The sequence below is a fragment of the Sparus aurata genome, chromosome 3 (assembly GCF_900880675.1).
Source record: "Sparus aurata chromosome 3, fSpaAur1.1, whole genome shotgun sequence".
NCBI lineage: Eukaryota > Metazoa > Chordata > Actinopteri > Spariformes > Sparidae > Sparus > Sparus aurata.
The window spans coordinates 1,243,587-1,256,876 of record NC_044189.1 but is presented as its reverse complement, the minus strand read 5'-3'; the positions used below and the strand labels follow the sequence as shown (position 1 = coordinate 1,256,876).

Genomic DNA, 13,290 nt, shown 5'->3' with positions numbered 1-13,290 from the left:
GCAGATATTCAACTGGTAAAATAAGATGCAGATATAACTGTGGACAAATGCACAACAGTACTGCAAATGTCTACAACTTACAGTGCAGTCTGGAGAGCAGGTTTACTGCTAACTGTGAATAAAGGTGAACAGACTATATTTGCAAAATAGGAAGTAACTCACACATCCTGCTCTGTGTTCGTGTGGTTTTAGTTGTTTCTTGCTTGTTTCTTTCTTTCTGCCTCACCACAAACAGAAAACGAGACTTTGTTCTGATCATGGTGAATTATGTTCCAACACATTTTCTGCATTGTTTATTGTCCTTGTAATATATCATTTTCTCTTTCTCAATTTGAATCTTTGTAGTTGCTCTGTGTCTGTTGTGTTCATTTTGTGTTTCTATGTTGTTGTCTTGTGTTGACTTTGTTTACCTGTAGTCCTTTTTGTCACAATTAGGGGGCCAAACCCAAGGGGCCGAGGGAACATACGCATTTCCTAGGACCAGCGGTGCTAGGAACCCTATTGAAATTGTAAAGATTTTTATTTTTATTTTTCTCCGGCTAAAAGTGGTGCTGCAGTCTAAACTGTGCAAGGGAGGGTGGTGCAATTTGGAGGGTTGGTCCAGACTCCTGCGAATATCTCAGACACAAAAAACTACATATATCTGCCTGCAGAGGGCGCTATAACCTAGGCCAACACGTTTTTGACCATAACTCCCAAACCGTATGTTGTACATTCAAAAACCTTGTATCCCCAGATTCCCTGAGCTGAATTCCCTGAGCTGAATCACTTTTCGTTGGCCACGTCCACTTCTGGTCAAAAGTTTTTCGCAAAAACTGGAAAACTACTTTTTCAAACTCCTCCTTGGGATTTTGTCCGATCTGCATGAAACTTGGCACGTACACTCTTCAGCTGGACCTGATCTAAAGTTATCAAAAGAATTTTGCTCGGTCCAAAAATGCGCAAATCATTCACGAACACATTTCTGTAGCTAGCTATAAAAATGTAAACTGTTTGATATCTCGGTCAAACTAAATGCTGTTAACACCAAATTTGAGATCCTTGGTTGCCATAACACTGGGAAGGGATGAGCCCAATTTGGCGAATTTTGGCCACTAGGGGGCGCATAAAAATGGGAAGCTTATATCTCTTGAACAGCTACACTGATTTTTATGAAATTTGGTTGGTATGATGTAGGGCCAATCCTGAGGCCATATCTTGAAGGTGGTCATGACTGGTCAATGTGGGCATGGCTTATTACAAGATAAACAACAAACATTAATTTCAGCCAAACTATCATGCTGAGAGCTTTGAAATTTATATGGTACAGATAGAATAGGACAAAGTTCTTCCATTCCAAAAATTGCACATGTACTCCAGTAGGTGGCGCTATAATGGATGTTATCGCGTTTTTGCCTGTAACTTCCACATTTTAAATAACACACTCACAAACCTTATATCCATATGTTCCCTGAACATAGCTGGGTTTTCTGACATAGGACATGCCCACTTCTGCTGCACATTTCCTTCGCTCAATCGCCACATATGCAAAACCTACTTTTTCAAACTTCTCCTTGGGATTTTGTCCGATCTGCATGAAACTTGGCATGTACACTCTACAGCGGGACCTGATCTAAAGTTATCAAAAGAATTTTGCTCGGTCAAAAAATGCGCAAATTTTTAACGAACAAAGTTCTGAAGCAAGCTATACAAATGTAAACTGTTTCATATCTCGGTCAAACTAAATGCTATCCTGAGGCCATATCTTGAGGGTGGTCATGACTGCTCAATGTGGGCGTGCCTTATTACAACAAATCCAAATCGGCACACATTCAGCCTTTTGCACTTCCAGTGCACTTCCCATTAAAGTGAGTACCACAGCTCAGACGTTGGCCTGTGTCCTCACTTTTGCCCCGAGCCCGTCATCCTTTGGGGCCAACTTCCGTGGGCTCTGCGGTGCGTGGGGTCCGAGTTGCACGGGGGGGCTTGGCCCCCGTTCATAACTGCTTGCAGTTCTAGTTCTGTGTTGTTTTGTGTCTCTGTGGTCATTTTGTGTCTGGGTGTAGTTGTTTTTTGTTTCCTTGTTGTCACTTTGTGTCCCTTCATAGAGATTTTGTTTGAATAAATCATAAACCTATTCAGGTGATTAAGACTGAGGCAAATCTGTCTTTGAAACCTTTTCAGCAATGGTGAATTAAACATTTTAAAAAGTTTCTGATCTAAATCAACAAAACATACTCTCTTTTCTACTTTGTGATATACTTAACTACTTCAAACAGAAGGTACGAAAATATCACCTGCAATCCCGACTACAACCTCAACTCAAACACCAAGGAACACACAGGATTATTTAATCAATGAGACAAAACTGATCAAAATTTCAAATATTTTGTGAACTTTGACTTTTAGCTACAGTTGACACACATCAGATCACTGACCAGATTTTGACAAGTTGACTGTTTGAGACACATTTTTGAAAAGTTTGATGAAATTTTTGTACTGAACTATATTCTTTCTGCCCCACTTGCAAGGAGAAAAGACAACGACACCACCACCAAAAACAACTACGAAGCCGACTTTGAAAACAACTTCAACATCACCATCATCAAGCACAGGTAGGTCTACAATGATGATCTGAATTTTTACAGAGTTATCAGTTCTTACTTTGTCTTCCAGTCGCTCCTACAGACCATCAACCACCTCTCACTTTGGTGATTGGTATCGTTGTCCCTTTGCTCCTCCTCATCATCATCTTCTACTATATGAATATTTGCTGAACATTGACTTTTAGCTACAGTTGACACAAATCAGATCACTGACCAGATTTTGACGTGTTCCTCTAAAGGATGTTTCAACAGGACAGATGAGTGTTGTTGGTTGTTTTCAGTATAAAACATGTGTCTCTTAGCTCTGTGAAGAAGATGTATCATGTTGAGATAAAGTCTGTTTCTGTGTGTGCTTATAACAGTGATATAGTTTGGACAAAGACAAAGAAATGAAAAGCTGAACATTTATAGTATCTGGTGATGGATGATGGTGTGAATGTTTCCTGTTCCTCCAGCTGCTCCTCACCTGTGGCAAACTGTCCGACTGGTGATTGGAGGATTTTATCTAATCATCATGATCAGCATCACTGCCACCTCCTGGACAAAAGATAAACATAGTTACATCTATCAGAGGTTTTGTGCATCAGAAAATGTTTCTGTATCATAATATTAATGTGTTGAAATTCAAGAAGATTTTTAACTAGCAGGCACTCACAGTGTTTTATACATCAGCTCTGTACAAACATGAATTGTGCAAAATGTGAAAACTGAGTTAGAGACATTTAAATTGATCATGTTACTGCAGCGCCACCTGTTGGTGAAACATCATCAGACTGAGCAGCACAGATCAGAGCTGCTTAAGTGTTTATATCATCTGGAGTTTTATTCATTTATTTACTTCATTTGTTCCATGTTTATGAGATATTCCACAAACAAACAAACAGAGCTGACTTTATGTCCAATAGTGACCATAAATATGAGCTGAGAAGTTAATACAAAAGTTAAATTTAAATGTCGTCTCTATGTTCGTCTCCTCTCTTTGACAGCTCGACAGGAACAGAAGCGTTGCGCGACACAAAGAGAAAATGACATCTGATTCTCCTTCACACAGAAACAAGAGGTTCAATCTCTAGAAACCTCTGGCAGATGAATTTACATCTGATGTCAAAATACACTTTATATTGATCAGCTGTTATTTGTTGCTCTCATTCTTATGTTTGTGATATCTGCTGCTCTGTCCTCTGGTGTCTCCTCACAGGTGTCTGGTAGACGGAGCTGCTGGACATCCTGCACACCTCAACAGTCTCTCCTGGTGGTTTTGGCTCTGCATTTTAAAACCTCTGCCAAGGAGGACTGTGCTTTCAGTGGCCACAGCTTTAGCTTTAGTCTTTTAGAATAATATATGCCTTATATAGCCAAGAAACATCATATTTAAAGGTTCTGCTGATAAAAGATGTTGGTTTTGAAAATGTTTTTGAGGCTTTGACAAAATGTACGACTAACTGTTGACTTCAACAAAATGGTTACCTCTATAAATCAGAGAACTTTTTTTTCCCTCTGTGGCATATAGATACTTCATTGTTATTTTACTATTTAAATTGTGTATTCTATAGTTTATAAAGTTATTTGTACAATTAAGAGTTCTGTTCAGAACCATTTTCATCCAAAGAAGAAAACTTCTGTAAGGTGTTTATAACACAGGTTACAATATTATTAAAAACTGTTCTTACTTCTTGAACCGGCACCTTATCGTGGTGGAGGGGTTTGAGCACCTGAATGATCCGAGGAGCTATGTTGTCCGGGGCTTAATGCCCCTGGTAGGGTCTCCCAAGGCAAACAGGTCCTAGGTGACGGGTCAGACTAAGATCGGTTCACTCGCCCCTGATGAAAGTTATACTACCAAGGATGTGCACGTCGCCCGGATCGGCGTCACCGGGGCCCCACCCTGGAGCCAGGCCCGGGGTTGGGGCTCGCAGGCGAGCGCCTGGTGGCCGGGTCTCTGCCCACGGGACCCGGCCGGGCGCAGCCCGAACGAGCAACGTGGGCCCGCCCTCCCGTGGGCTCACCACTCGCGGGAGGGTTCAGAAGGGGCCGGTGCAGAGGGATATGGGTGGCGGTCGTGGGCGGGGGCCCCGGCGGCCCGATCCCCGGATGGTGACTCTAGCCATGGGGACATGGAATGTCACCTCACTGGGGGGGAAAGAGCCTGAGCTGGTGCGGGAGGTTGAGCGGTGCGGACTAGAAATAGTCGGTCTAACCTCCACGCACAGCCTGGGCTCTGGAACCCAACTCCTTGAGAGAGGCTGGACTCTCTTCCACTCTGGAGTTGCCCGCGGCGAGAGGCGGCGAGCTGGTGTAGGCTTGCTTATAGCCCCCCAGCTCAGCCGCCATGTGTTGGAGTTCTCCCCGGTGAACGAGAGGGTCGTTTCCCTGCGCCTTCGGGTCGGGGATAGGGCTCTCACCGTTGTCTCGGCTTATGGGCCGAACAGCGGTGCAGAGTACCCGGCCTTCTTGGAGTCCCTGGGAGGGGTACTGGAGAGTGCTCCAACCGGGGACTCCGTCGTTCTCCTGGGGGACTTCAACGCCCACGTGGGCGATGACAGTGTTACCTGGAGGGGTGTGATTGGGAGGAACGGCCTCCCCGATCTGAACCCGAGTGGTGTTTTGTTACTGGACTTCTGTGCTAGTCACAGTTTGTCCATAACGAACACCATGTTCAAGCATAAGGGTGTCCATATGTGCACGTGGCACCAGGACACCCTAGGCCGGAGATCAATGATCGACTTTGTGGTCGTGTCATCTGACCTCCGGCCGTATGTCTTGGACGCTCGGGTGAAGAGAGGGGCTGAGCTGTCAACTGATCACCACCTGGTGGTGAGTTGGATCCGCTGGCGGGGGAGGAAGCTGGACAGACCTGGAAGGCCCAAACGTATCGTGAGGGTCTGCTGGGAACGTTTGGCAGAACCCTCTGCCAGGGAGATCTTTAACTCCCACCTCCGGGAGAGCTTTGACCAGATCCCGAGGGAGGCTGGGGACATGGAGTCCGAATGGACCATGTTCTCCACCTCCATTGTTGACGCGGCTGTCCGGAGCTGTGGCCGTAAGGTCTCCGGTGCCTGTCGCGGCGGCAATCCCCGAACCCGGTGGTGGACCCCGGAAGTAAGGGTTGCCGTCAAGCTGAAGAAGGAGTCCTACCGGGCCTGGCTGGCCCAGGGGACTCCTGAGGCAGCTGACGGGTACCGGCAGGCCAAGCGTGCGGCAGCACGGGCAGTCTCGGAAGCAAAAACTCGGGTCTGGGAAGAGTTCGGGGAGGCCATGGAGAAGGACTACCGGTCGGCCTCGAAGAGATTCTGGCAAACCATCCGGCGCCTCAGGAGGGGGAAACAGTCCTCCACCAACACTGTTTACAGTGGAGGTGGGGAGCTGTTGACCTCGACTGGGGACATCGTCGGGCGGTGGAAGGAATACTTCGAGGATCTCCTCAATCCCACTGACACGCCTTCCATAGAGGAAGCAGAGGCTGGGGACTCAGAGGTTGACCCATCCATCACCCAAGCCGAAGTCACTGAGGTAGTCCGTAAGCTCCTCAGTGGCAAAGCACCGGGGGTGGATGAGATCCGCCCTGAGTACCTCAAGTCTCTGGATGTTGTGGGGCTGTCTTGGCTGACACGTCTCTACAGCATCGCGTGGCAGTCGGGGACAGTGCCTCTGGACTGGCAGACCGGGGTGGTGGTCCCCCTATTTAAAAAGGGGGACCGGAGGGTGTGCTCCAACTATCGGGGGATCACACTCCTCAGCCTCCCCGGGAAAGTCTATTCCAGGGTACTGGAGAGGAGAATTCGGCCGATAGTCGAACCTTGGATCCAGGAGGAACAATGCGGTTTTCGTCCTGGCCGTGGAACACTGGACCAGCTCTATACCCTCTGCAGGGTGCTCGAGGGTTCATGGGAGTTTGCCCAACCAGTCCACATGTGTTTTGTGGACTTGGAGAAGGCATTCGACCGTGTCCCTCGTGGCATACTGTGGGGGGTGCTCCGGGAGTACGGGGTCGGGGGCCCTCTGTTAAGGGCCGTGCGGTCCCTGTACTGCCGGAGCAGGAGCCTGGTTCGCATTGCCGGCAGTAAGTCAGACCTGTTCCAAGTGCATGTTGGACTCCGGCAGGGCTGCCCTTTGTCACCGGTTCTGTTCATTACTTTTATGGACAGAATTTTATAGGCGCAGCCACGGGCCGGAGGGGATCTGGTTCGGGAGCCAATGGATCTCGTCTCTGCTTTTCGCGGATGACGTGGTCTTGTTGGCTCCTTCGAGCCGGGACCTCCAGCATGCCCTGGGGCGGTTTGCAGCCGAGTGTGAAGCGGCTGGGATGAGAATCAGCACCTCCAAATCCGAGGCCATGGTTCTCCACCGGAAAAAGGTGGCCTGCTCCCTCCAGGTGGGAGGAGAGTTCCTGCCTCAAGTGGAGGAGTTTAAGTATCTTGGGGTCTTGTTCACGAGTGAGGGAAGGACGGAGCGTGAGATTGACAGACGGATCGGTGCAGCGGCCGCAGTAATGCGGTCTTTGTATCGGTCTGTCGTGGTGAAGAGAGAGCTGAGCCGAAAGGCGAAGCTCTCGATTTACCAGTCAATCTACGTTTCGACCCTCACCTATGGCCATGAACTCTGGGTCATGACCGAAAGAATAAGATCCCGGATACAAGCGGCCGAAATGAGTTTCCTCCGCAGGGTGGCAGGGCGCTCCCTTAGAGATAGGATGAAGAGCTCTGTCACCCGGGAGGAGCTCAGAGTAGAGCCGCTGCTCCTCCACATCGAGAGGAGCCAGCTGAGGTGGCTCGGGCATCTGTTTCGGAGGCATGTCCCTCCGGGAGGAGACCCCGAGGAAGACCCAGGACACGCTGGTGTGACTATGTCACTCAGCTGGCCTGGGAACGCCTTGGGGTCCTCCCGGAAGAGCTGGAGGCAGTATCCGGGGAGAGGGAAGTCTGGGTGTCCCTGCTCAGGCAGCTGCCCCCGCGACCCGGCCCCGGATAAGCGGAAGAAAATGGATGGATGGATGGATGTTCTTACTCTTGTTTTGATACTTGATTTGTTTTTCCTACTTGATTTTATACTTGTGTGTTTGAGTCTTCTGTAATTTTCTGTGTGCTGGTGTTTTTATTTTAATCGAGGAGTTGCACTGAAACTTTGTTGTACACTGTGTAGTGATAATAAAGCGATCTGTGCTATTATATAAGATTTATGTATTATTTTGCCTCATCTATACAACACAATATCAAAAGACAAAAGGGCTGGGACCTGGCATCCCATCACACACACACACACACACACACACACACACACACACACACACACACTTTCATCTACTTTCATGTTTGTGTTGAATATAAAACTCTTGAACATTCTTGCTGTCTATTCAATATTGTACAGAGGTGAATGTTACCAACATAAATGGTGCCCAGTGCGAGGAAGCGTTTTTATCATGAGAATTGATTTATCAATCTAATTCATAACCCATTTGTTTAACCAAAATCTTTTAGGTTATTAACTGCCACTCTGAGCCATTTGCTATTGCCGCTATCGATTCAAGGTGAACGTGCTTTATAGGAATTGTGAGTATTTCAGTTCAGCATTTGAATATCCAGTACTAACAATTTAAGTGTTCCTCTTGTTAGCCACAGCATGCCACCAGTCCTCTGATACATAGAAGTTTATATCTGGCTGTTACTGCCTTGCTTTTCAGCCTGAGTAAGAAGTAGAGCCAGAAATAGAGCCACAGCATGCTACCAGCCCTGTGAAACAGAAGTTTTGTACTTTAACTGTTACTACCACGTGTTTCAGCTCGAGTCAACTTTAAGAAACAAGCCTCTGATGGTTACTATCCTGCATTCCAGTTAGTGCATGTTTAAGGTCTGGTAAACAAAGCTAAGAAAGGTTCTCTGGAGAACCAATTCTTGGGGGTTCAGAGTTAGTATAACCCTTGATAATGGTAGACCCTCTCAGGGCCCCAGGAGGGACCTAAACGGTCCCACCAGAACCAAAAGTTTTTCTCCTACAGGTACAAGCTGAAAAATGGTTCTATGGAGCACTTTTATTTCAAAGTTTGTGACCACAGAAAACAAATTACAGGAAAGTACTCATACATGTCTGTTTTTACATGTCTTATGTTAATAGTATAAATCAATCAACATAAACAAATAGTCAATCCACTGAGATTCTGTACATTGCACTCATTAAACCATTAATTCAGCCTGCGGAGGAATATCGGACTCTGATGATTGTCATGTGCTTTGAAATCTTTGTTTTCTTTATTTTCCTATGTTTTGATGTGTTACACTCACTGTCAGCAGAAGATGTCAAATGTCAGACATGACAGAGCTGATAAAATCATGAGAGTAACGTAAATCAGCCGACGCGCAACTCAGTTTATTTGGAAGTTAGCCGTACATTTTGTTAAAGCCTCAAAAACATTTTTAAAACCAACATCTTTTATCAGTAGGACCATTAAATATAAAGTTTCTTGGCGACCACGTGATCACGTGACTACGGACAGGTGAACATGGCGTCTTAGTAAGAGAGGCAACTCGCCAGACCAATTTAACCCCTAAAAAAAGAAGAAAAGACAAGCTACAAAATAACACAAAGAGGAGGAATATCTGTGTTAACTGGATGACTCAGGAGCGGGTGACAAGACAGAGAATTAAAGATCAAATCTCTGCTAGAAACACTATGAGTGCAAAGAAGACGAGTGCGCAGGACGCCGACGCAGGTGAGGAGGCTCCAGCGTGGGCGAAAAGTTTGTTCAGCTCATTTCAAAGTAATCAAGAGTCAATGACAGTCAAACTTGATGAGATATGCTCCTCGATCCGAACATTATCAAAAGATTTTAAAGCTGTGCAGCACAGAGTCGCAAATGCAGAAAAACGCATAAGCACCCTGGAAGATGACCTGGGAAAGGAGAAATCTGTGGCGCATGAGCTCTCCACAAAAGTGACACTCCTGTGTAATCGGCTGGATGATCTTGAGTCGCGCAGCAGAAGGAATAATATCATGATCATAGGCATCAAAGAAGGCATGGAGGCCGGGGATCTGACTGGACTGCTGGTCCGCATATTTCGTTATGTTCTGGGCGCGGGTGAAAGTAACCCAGTGCCTGAGGTGGATCGGGCTCACAGAGTGTTGCGCCCACGACCTAACCCTGAGGATCCACCACGCAACATTATAGTACGGCTGCTAAGATGGGAAGATAAACAGAAAATAATGGCTGCAGCAATAAAGAAAAAGACTCTCTTCTTAGAAGATCGACCTTTTTACATCCGACAGGATCTGACAGCTGCGGTGAGGAGACAACGCGGAGAATACAACGATATAATCCAAGAACTTAAAAGGCAGAAGTTAAGATGCGGGATACTTCATCCTGCCCGGCTAGTGGTGACTATTGATGGACAGAAGTTGATTTACAACACGCCTGAGGCAGCACGGACAGAGCTGGAGAAGAGGCTGCAGCAGATCCACTGGACCAGCGCACCTGACGTCGGTCCGTGACGTCCTCATACAGTGAGTTTCCGATACAGGCTCTCTGTTGTTTTTCTTTTTGTTTAAAGGTCCTATGCCTGTTTTATTAGAATATAGACAATAGGATACAAGGACTTGGTTATATATTTTGCGGCTTGAGTAAACCAATTGTCATTGGAAAGTAAAGTAAGAAATATGGTTGGCAATCTTGACATAGATTTGAACGTTTTTTTTTCTTTATATAGGGGAAATATCAGTATTAAGTGTTGTAATGGTCTGGAGGGCAGTCATACGGCGACGTCTACGCCCGACTATCACGGATTGGAGATGGACTTTTTTTTTTCCCATCTTATTGACACTAAATGTAATCTGCTTTATTGTGGGTTGGTGTGTGTGTTTTATGTTGTGTATAATGTGGTATTTTTGTTTGTTTATTCCCCTCCTTTCCCTGTCACAGTACAGCCTTCTGCAAAATACTCTTATTTAAAAAAAAAAAAAAAAAAAAAAAAAAAACTAATTATGTTTAATGTCATCAAGGATAATTAAAGTTATCACATGGAATATAAATGGAATTCAAAATCCTATTAAAAGGTTTAAAGTTCTATCGCATTTAAATTCTCTTCAATGTGATATAGCGATGTTACAAGAAACACACCTAACAAAGGAAGAGACTATGAAATTAAAACAGCGATGGGTAGGACAAATATTTTTCTCTGCGGGCACGAAAGCTTCCAGAGGAGTTTGTATACTAATTTCAAAGAGGATTTTATTTACAGCCTTAGATGTGATCTCGGACAAAGAGGGACGATGGGTTATAGTCTCAGGTGAACTGCAGAATAATAAAATAATTTTAGTTAATCTATATGCCCCGAATGTGGCACAAGCCAATTTTGTTTCCTTATTAAATATACTGATAGCACAGTTCCAGAACACACCGTTATTGGTGGGCGGTGATTTTAATTTAGTAAATGATGCCTTAGTAGACCGTTCTGGTCACCCTTTACCAGCAGATAAGTCTCTCTCAAGAGCCTTCAACGAGCTACTAGAAACACAATCATTAACTGATGTATGGCGTTTGATTAACAGTCAATCAAGAGAGTACACATTTTATTCAAGGGCACATAATTCTTACTCCAGAATTGATTATCTTTTGCTGTCAAATAATTTATTGGATTCTGTTGTTGATTCCACAATTCACAGTATTGTCATATCAGATCATGCCCCAGTTTCATTAAATTTTGATCCGTCTCCTAAATCTAAACCAAAATCTAAAAGATGGAGCTTTAATAATTCCATGTTAAAAGATGACAATTTTGTTAAACTAATACAACAGAATACAAAAGAATTCATTGAATTAAATATAACTCCTGACATTCCCATTCAGATAGTCTGGGAGGCCTATAAGGCAACATGTAGGGGATGGATTATTAGTTTTTCATCACATAAGAAGAAAGAGAAGTTAAAAAAGAAAGAGAAATTATTATCCAGACTTAAAGAGCTTGAGTTGAAACATATGGCAGATCCAAGTGACAATACTGTGAAACAAGCAATGCTTTGGGCAAGGGCAGAGATACAAGCATTATTGAATGAGGAGTCTGCCTTTACACTATACAAACTGAGAAGGACACTCTATGAAAATGGTGAGAAGGCAGGGAAAATGCTTTCATACCAATTAAAAAAATTTGAACAAAAGCACTCAATCTCCGCTCTAAGAAATGACAGTGGTGAGATTTTAAGGGACCATGATATTATCAATGACACGTTTAAAACATTTTTCTCATCACTGTACGAATCTGAATGTAAAGTAACACAGCAAGAGCTAGATCTTTACTTTGCAAATCTACCCTTGCCAAAATTAGATGAACAGCAAAAACAATCACTTGATGCCCCAATTTCAGCGGCTGAAATTTTGAGTAATATTAAATGTTTGTCAAATGGTAAGGCACCTGGAGGAGATGGTTACACCACTGAATTTTTTAAATGTTTTTCAAAAGAGATCACACCACTGTTAGTGATTTTATATAATGACATTATACAGAAGCAATTTATGCCACAATCGATGCGGACAGCTATAATATCACTCTTGCCAAAACCTGGGAAAGACCACCTAGATGTAAACAACTACAGACCTTTAAGCCTACTAAACAATGACTATAAATTGTTTGCAAAGATATTAGCAAAAAGATTAGAAAAAACGGTGTCCACTTTAATCCACCTGGATCAGGTCGGCTTTATCCCAGGGCGATTATTATCCAACAATATGAGGAGACTCATGCAAATCATGGAGGTTGCCAGCTCTCTCCCACATCCAGTGATAGCAGTATCACTGGATGCGGAGAAAGCATTTGACCGCATTGAATGGCAGTACTTGTTTTACACTCTGTCCAGATATGGTTTTGGTCCAAGATGCTTACAGTGGATCAGAGCTCTGTATCATGAACCCGTGTCAGCAGTTAAGAGCAATAATATAATTTCAGCACCATTTCAACTTTATCGCTCTACAAGACAAGGCTGCCCTCTATCTCCACTATTATTTATCTTGGCATTAGAGCCTCTTGCTTGTACAATAAGGATGGAAAGAAATATTACTGGTGTTTCAATTGGGGGTTATGATTTCAAACTTAATATGTATGCAGATGATATTTTGTTGACTTTGTCAAAGCCATCGTGCTCAATCCCTAGAGTATTGGAAATTATAAAAACATTTGGCAGTCTGTCAGGCTATAAAATAAATTGGAGCAAAAGTGAAACCATACCCTTAAATCATTGTACATACATTACAGATCTGGGATCCGCTCCGTTTATATGGAAAAGAGAGGGGATGAAATATTTGGGCATTAAGATTAGTACACCTATCAGTAAAATGTTTGAATTAAATGCTCAACCTTTGGTAAATTCCATAAAGGAAGATCTTAAAAGGTGGTCTAACCTGCCTTTGTCCTTATGGGGCAGAGCCGAGGTGCTCAAGATGAACATTCTACCAAGATTAATCTTTTTGATTTCTTCCATTCCTCTACATATATCTAAACCTTGGTTTGATAATATAAATAAACTGTTCTCCAATTTCTTGTGGAAAGGAAAGAAGCCCAGAATGAATAGCTCCAAATTATCATTGCCAAGAGATAAGGGGGGCTTGGGAATCCCAGATGTGTATATGTATTATTTAGCATTTAATGTGCGATTCCCTTTGATGTGGGGATATCAACATAATAGAATCCAAGGTAGTTGGGAGTGGTTGGAAGAAGCCATTGTAAGG

General features: G+C 44.2%; 1 protein-coding gene across 1 annotated transcript in view; it reads right to left on the bottom strand.

The window, feature by feature from the left end:
• LOC115577365 (hemicentin-1-like) overlaps positions 1-3,059 on the bottom strand; it is a 37,484-nt gene extending 34,425 nt beyond the window's left edge. Inside the window, exon 1 of the mRNA XM_030410408.1 lies at positions 3,052-3,059. The gene's annotated coding sequence lies outside the window, so the exon portion shown is untranslated. The remainder of the gene's footprint in view (positions 1-3,051) is intronic.
• Between the last annotated feature and the right edge of the window lie 10,231 nt (positions 3,060-13,290).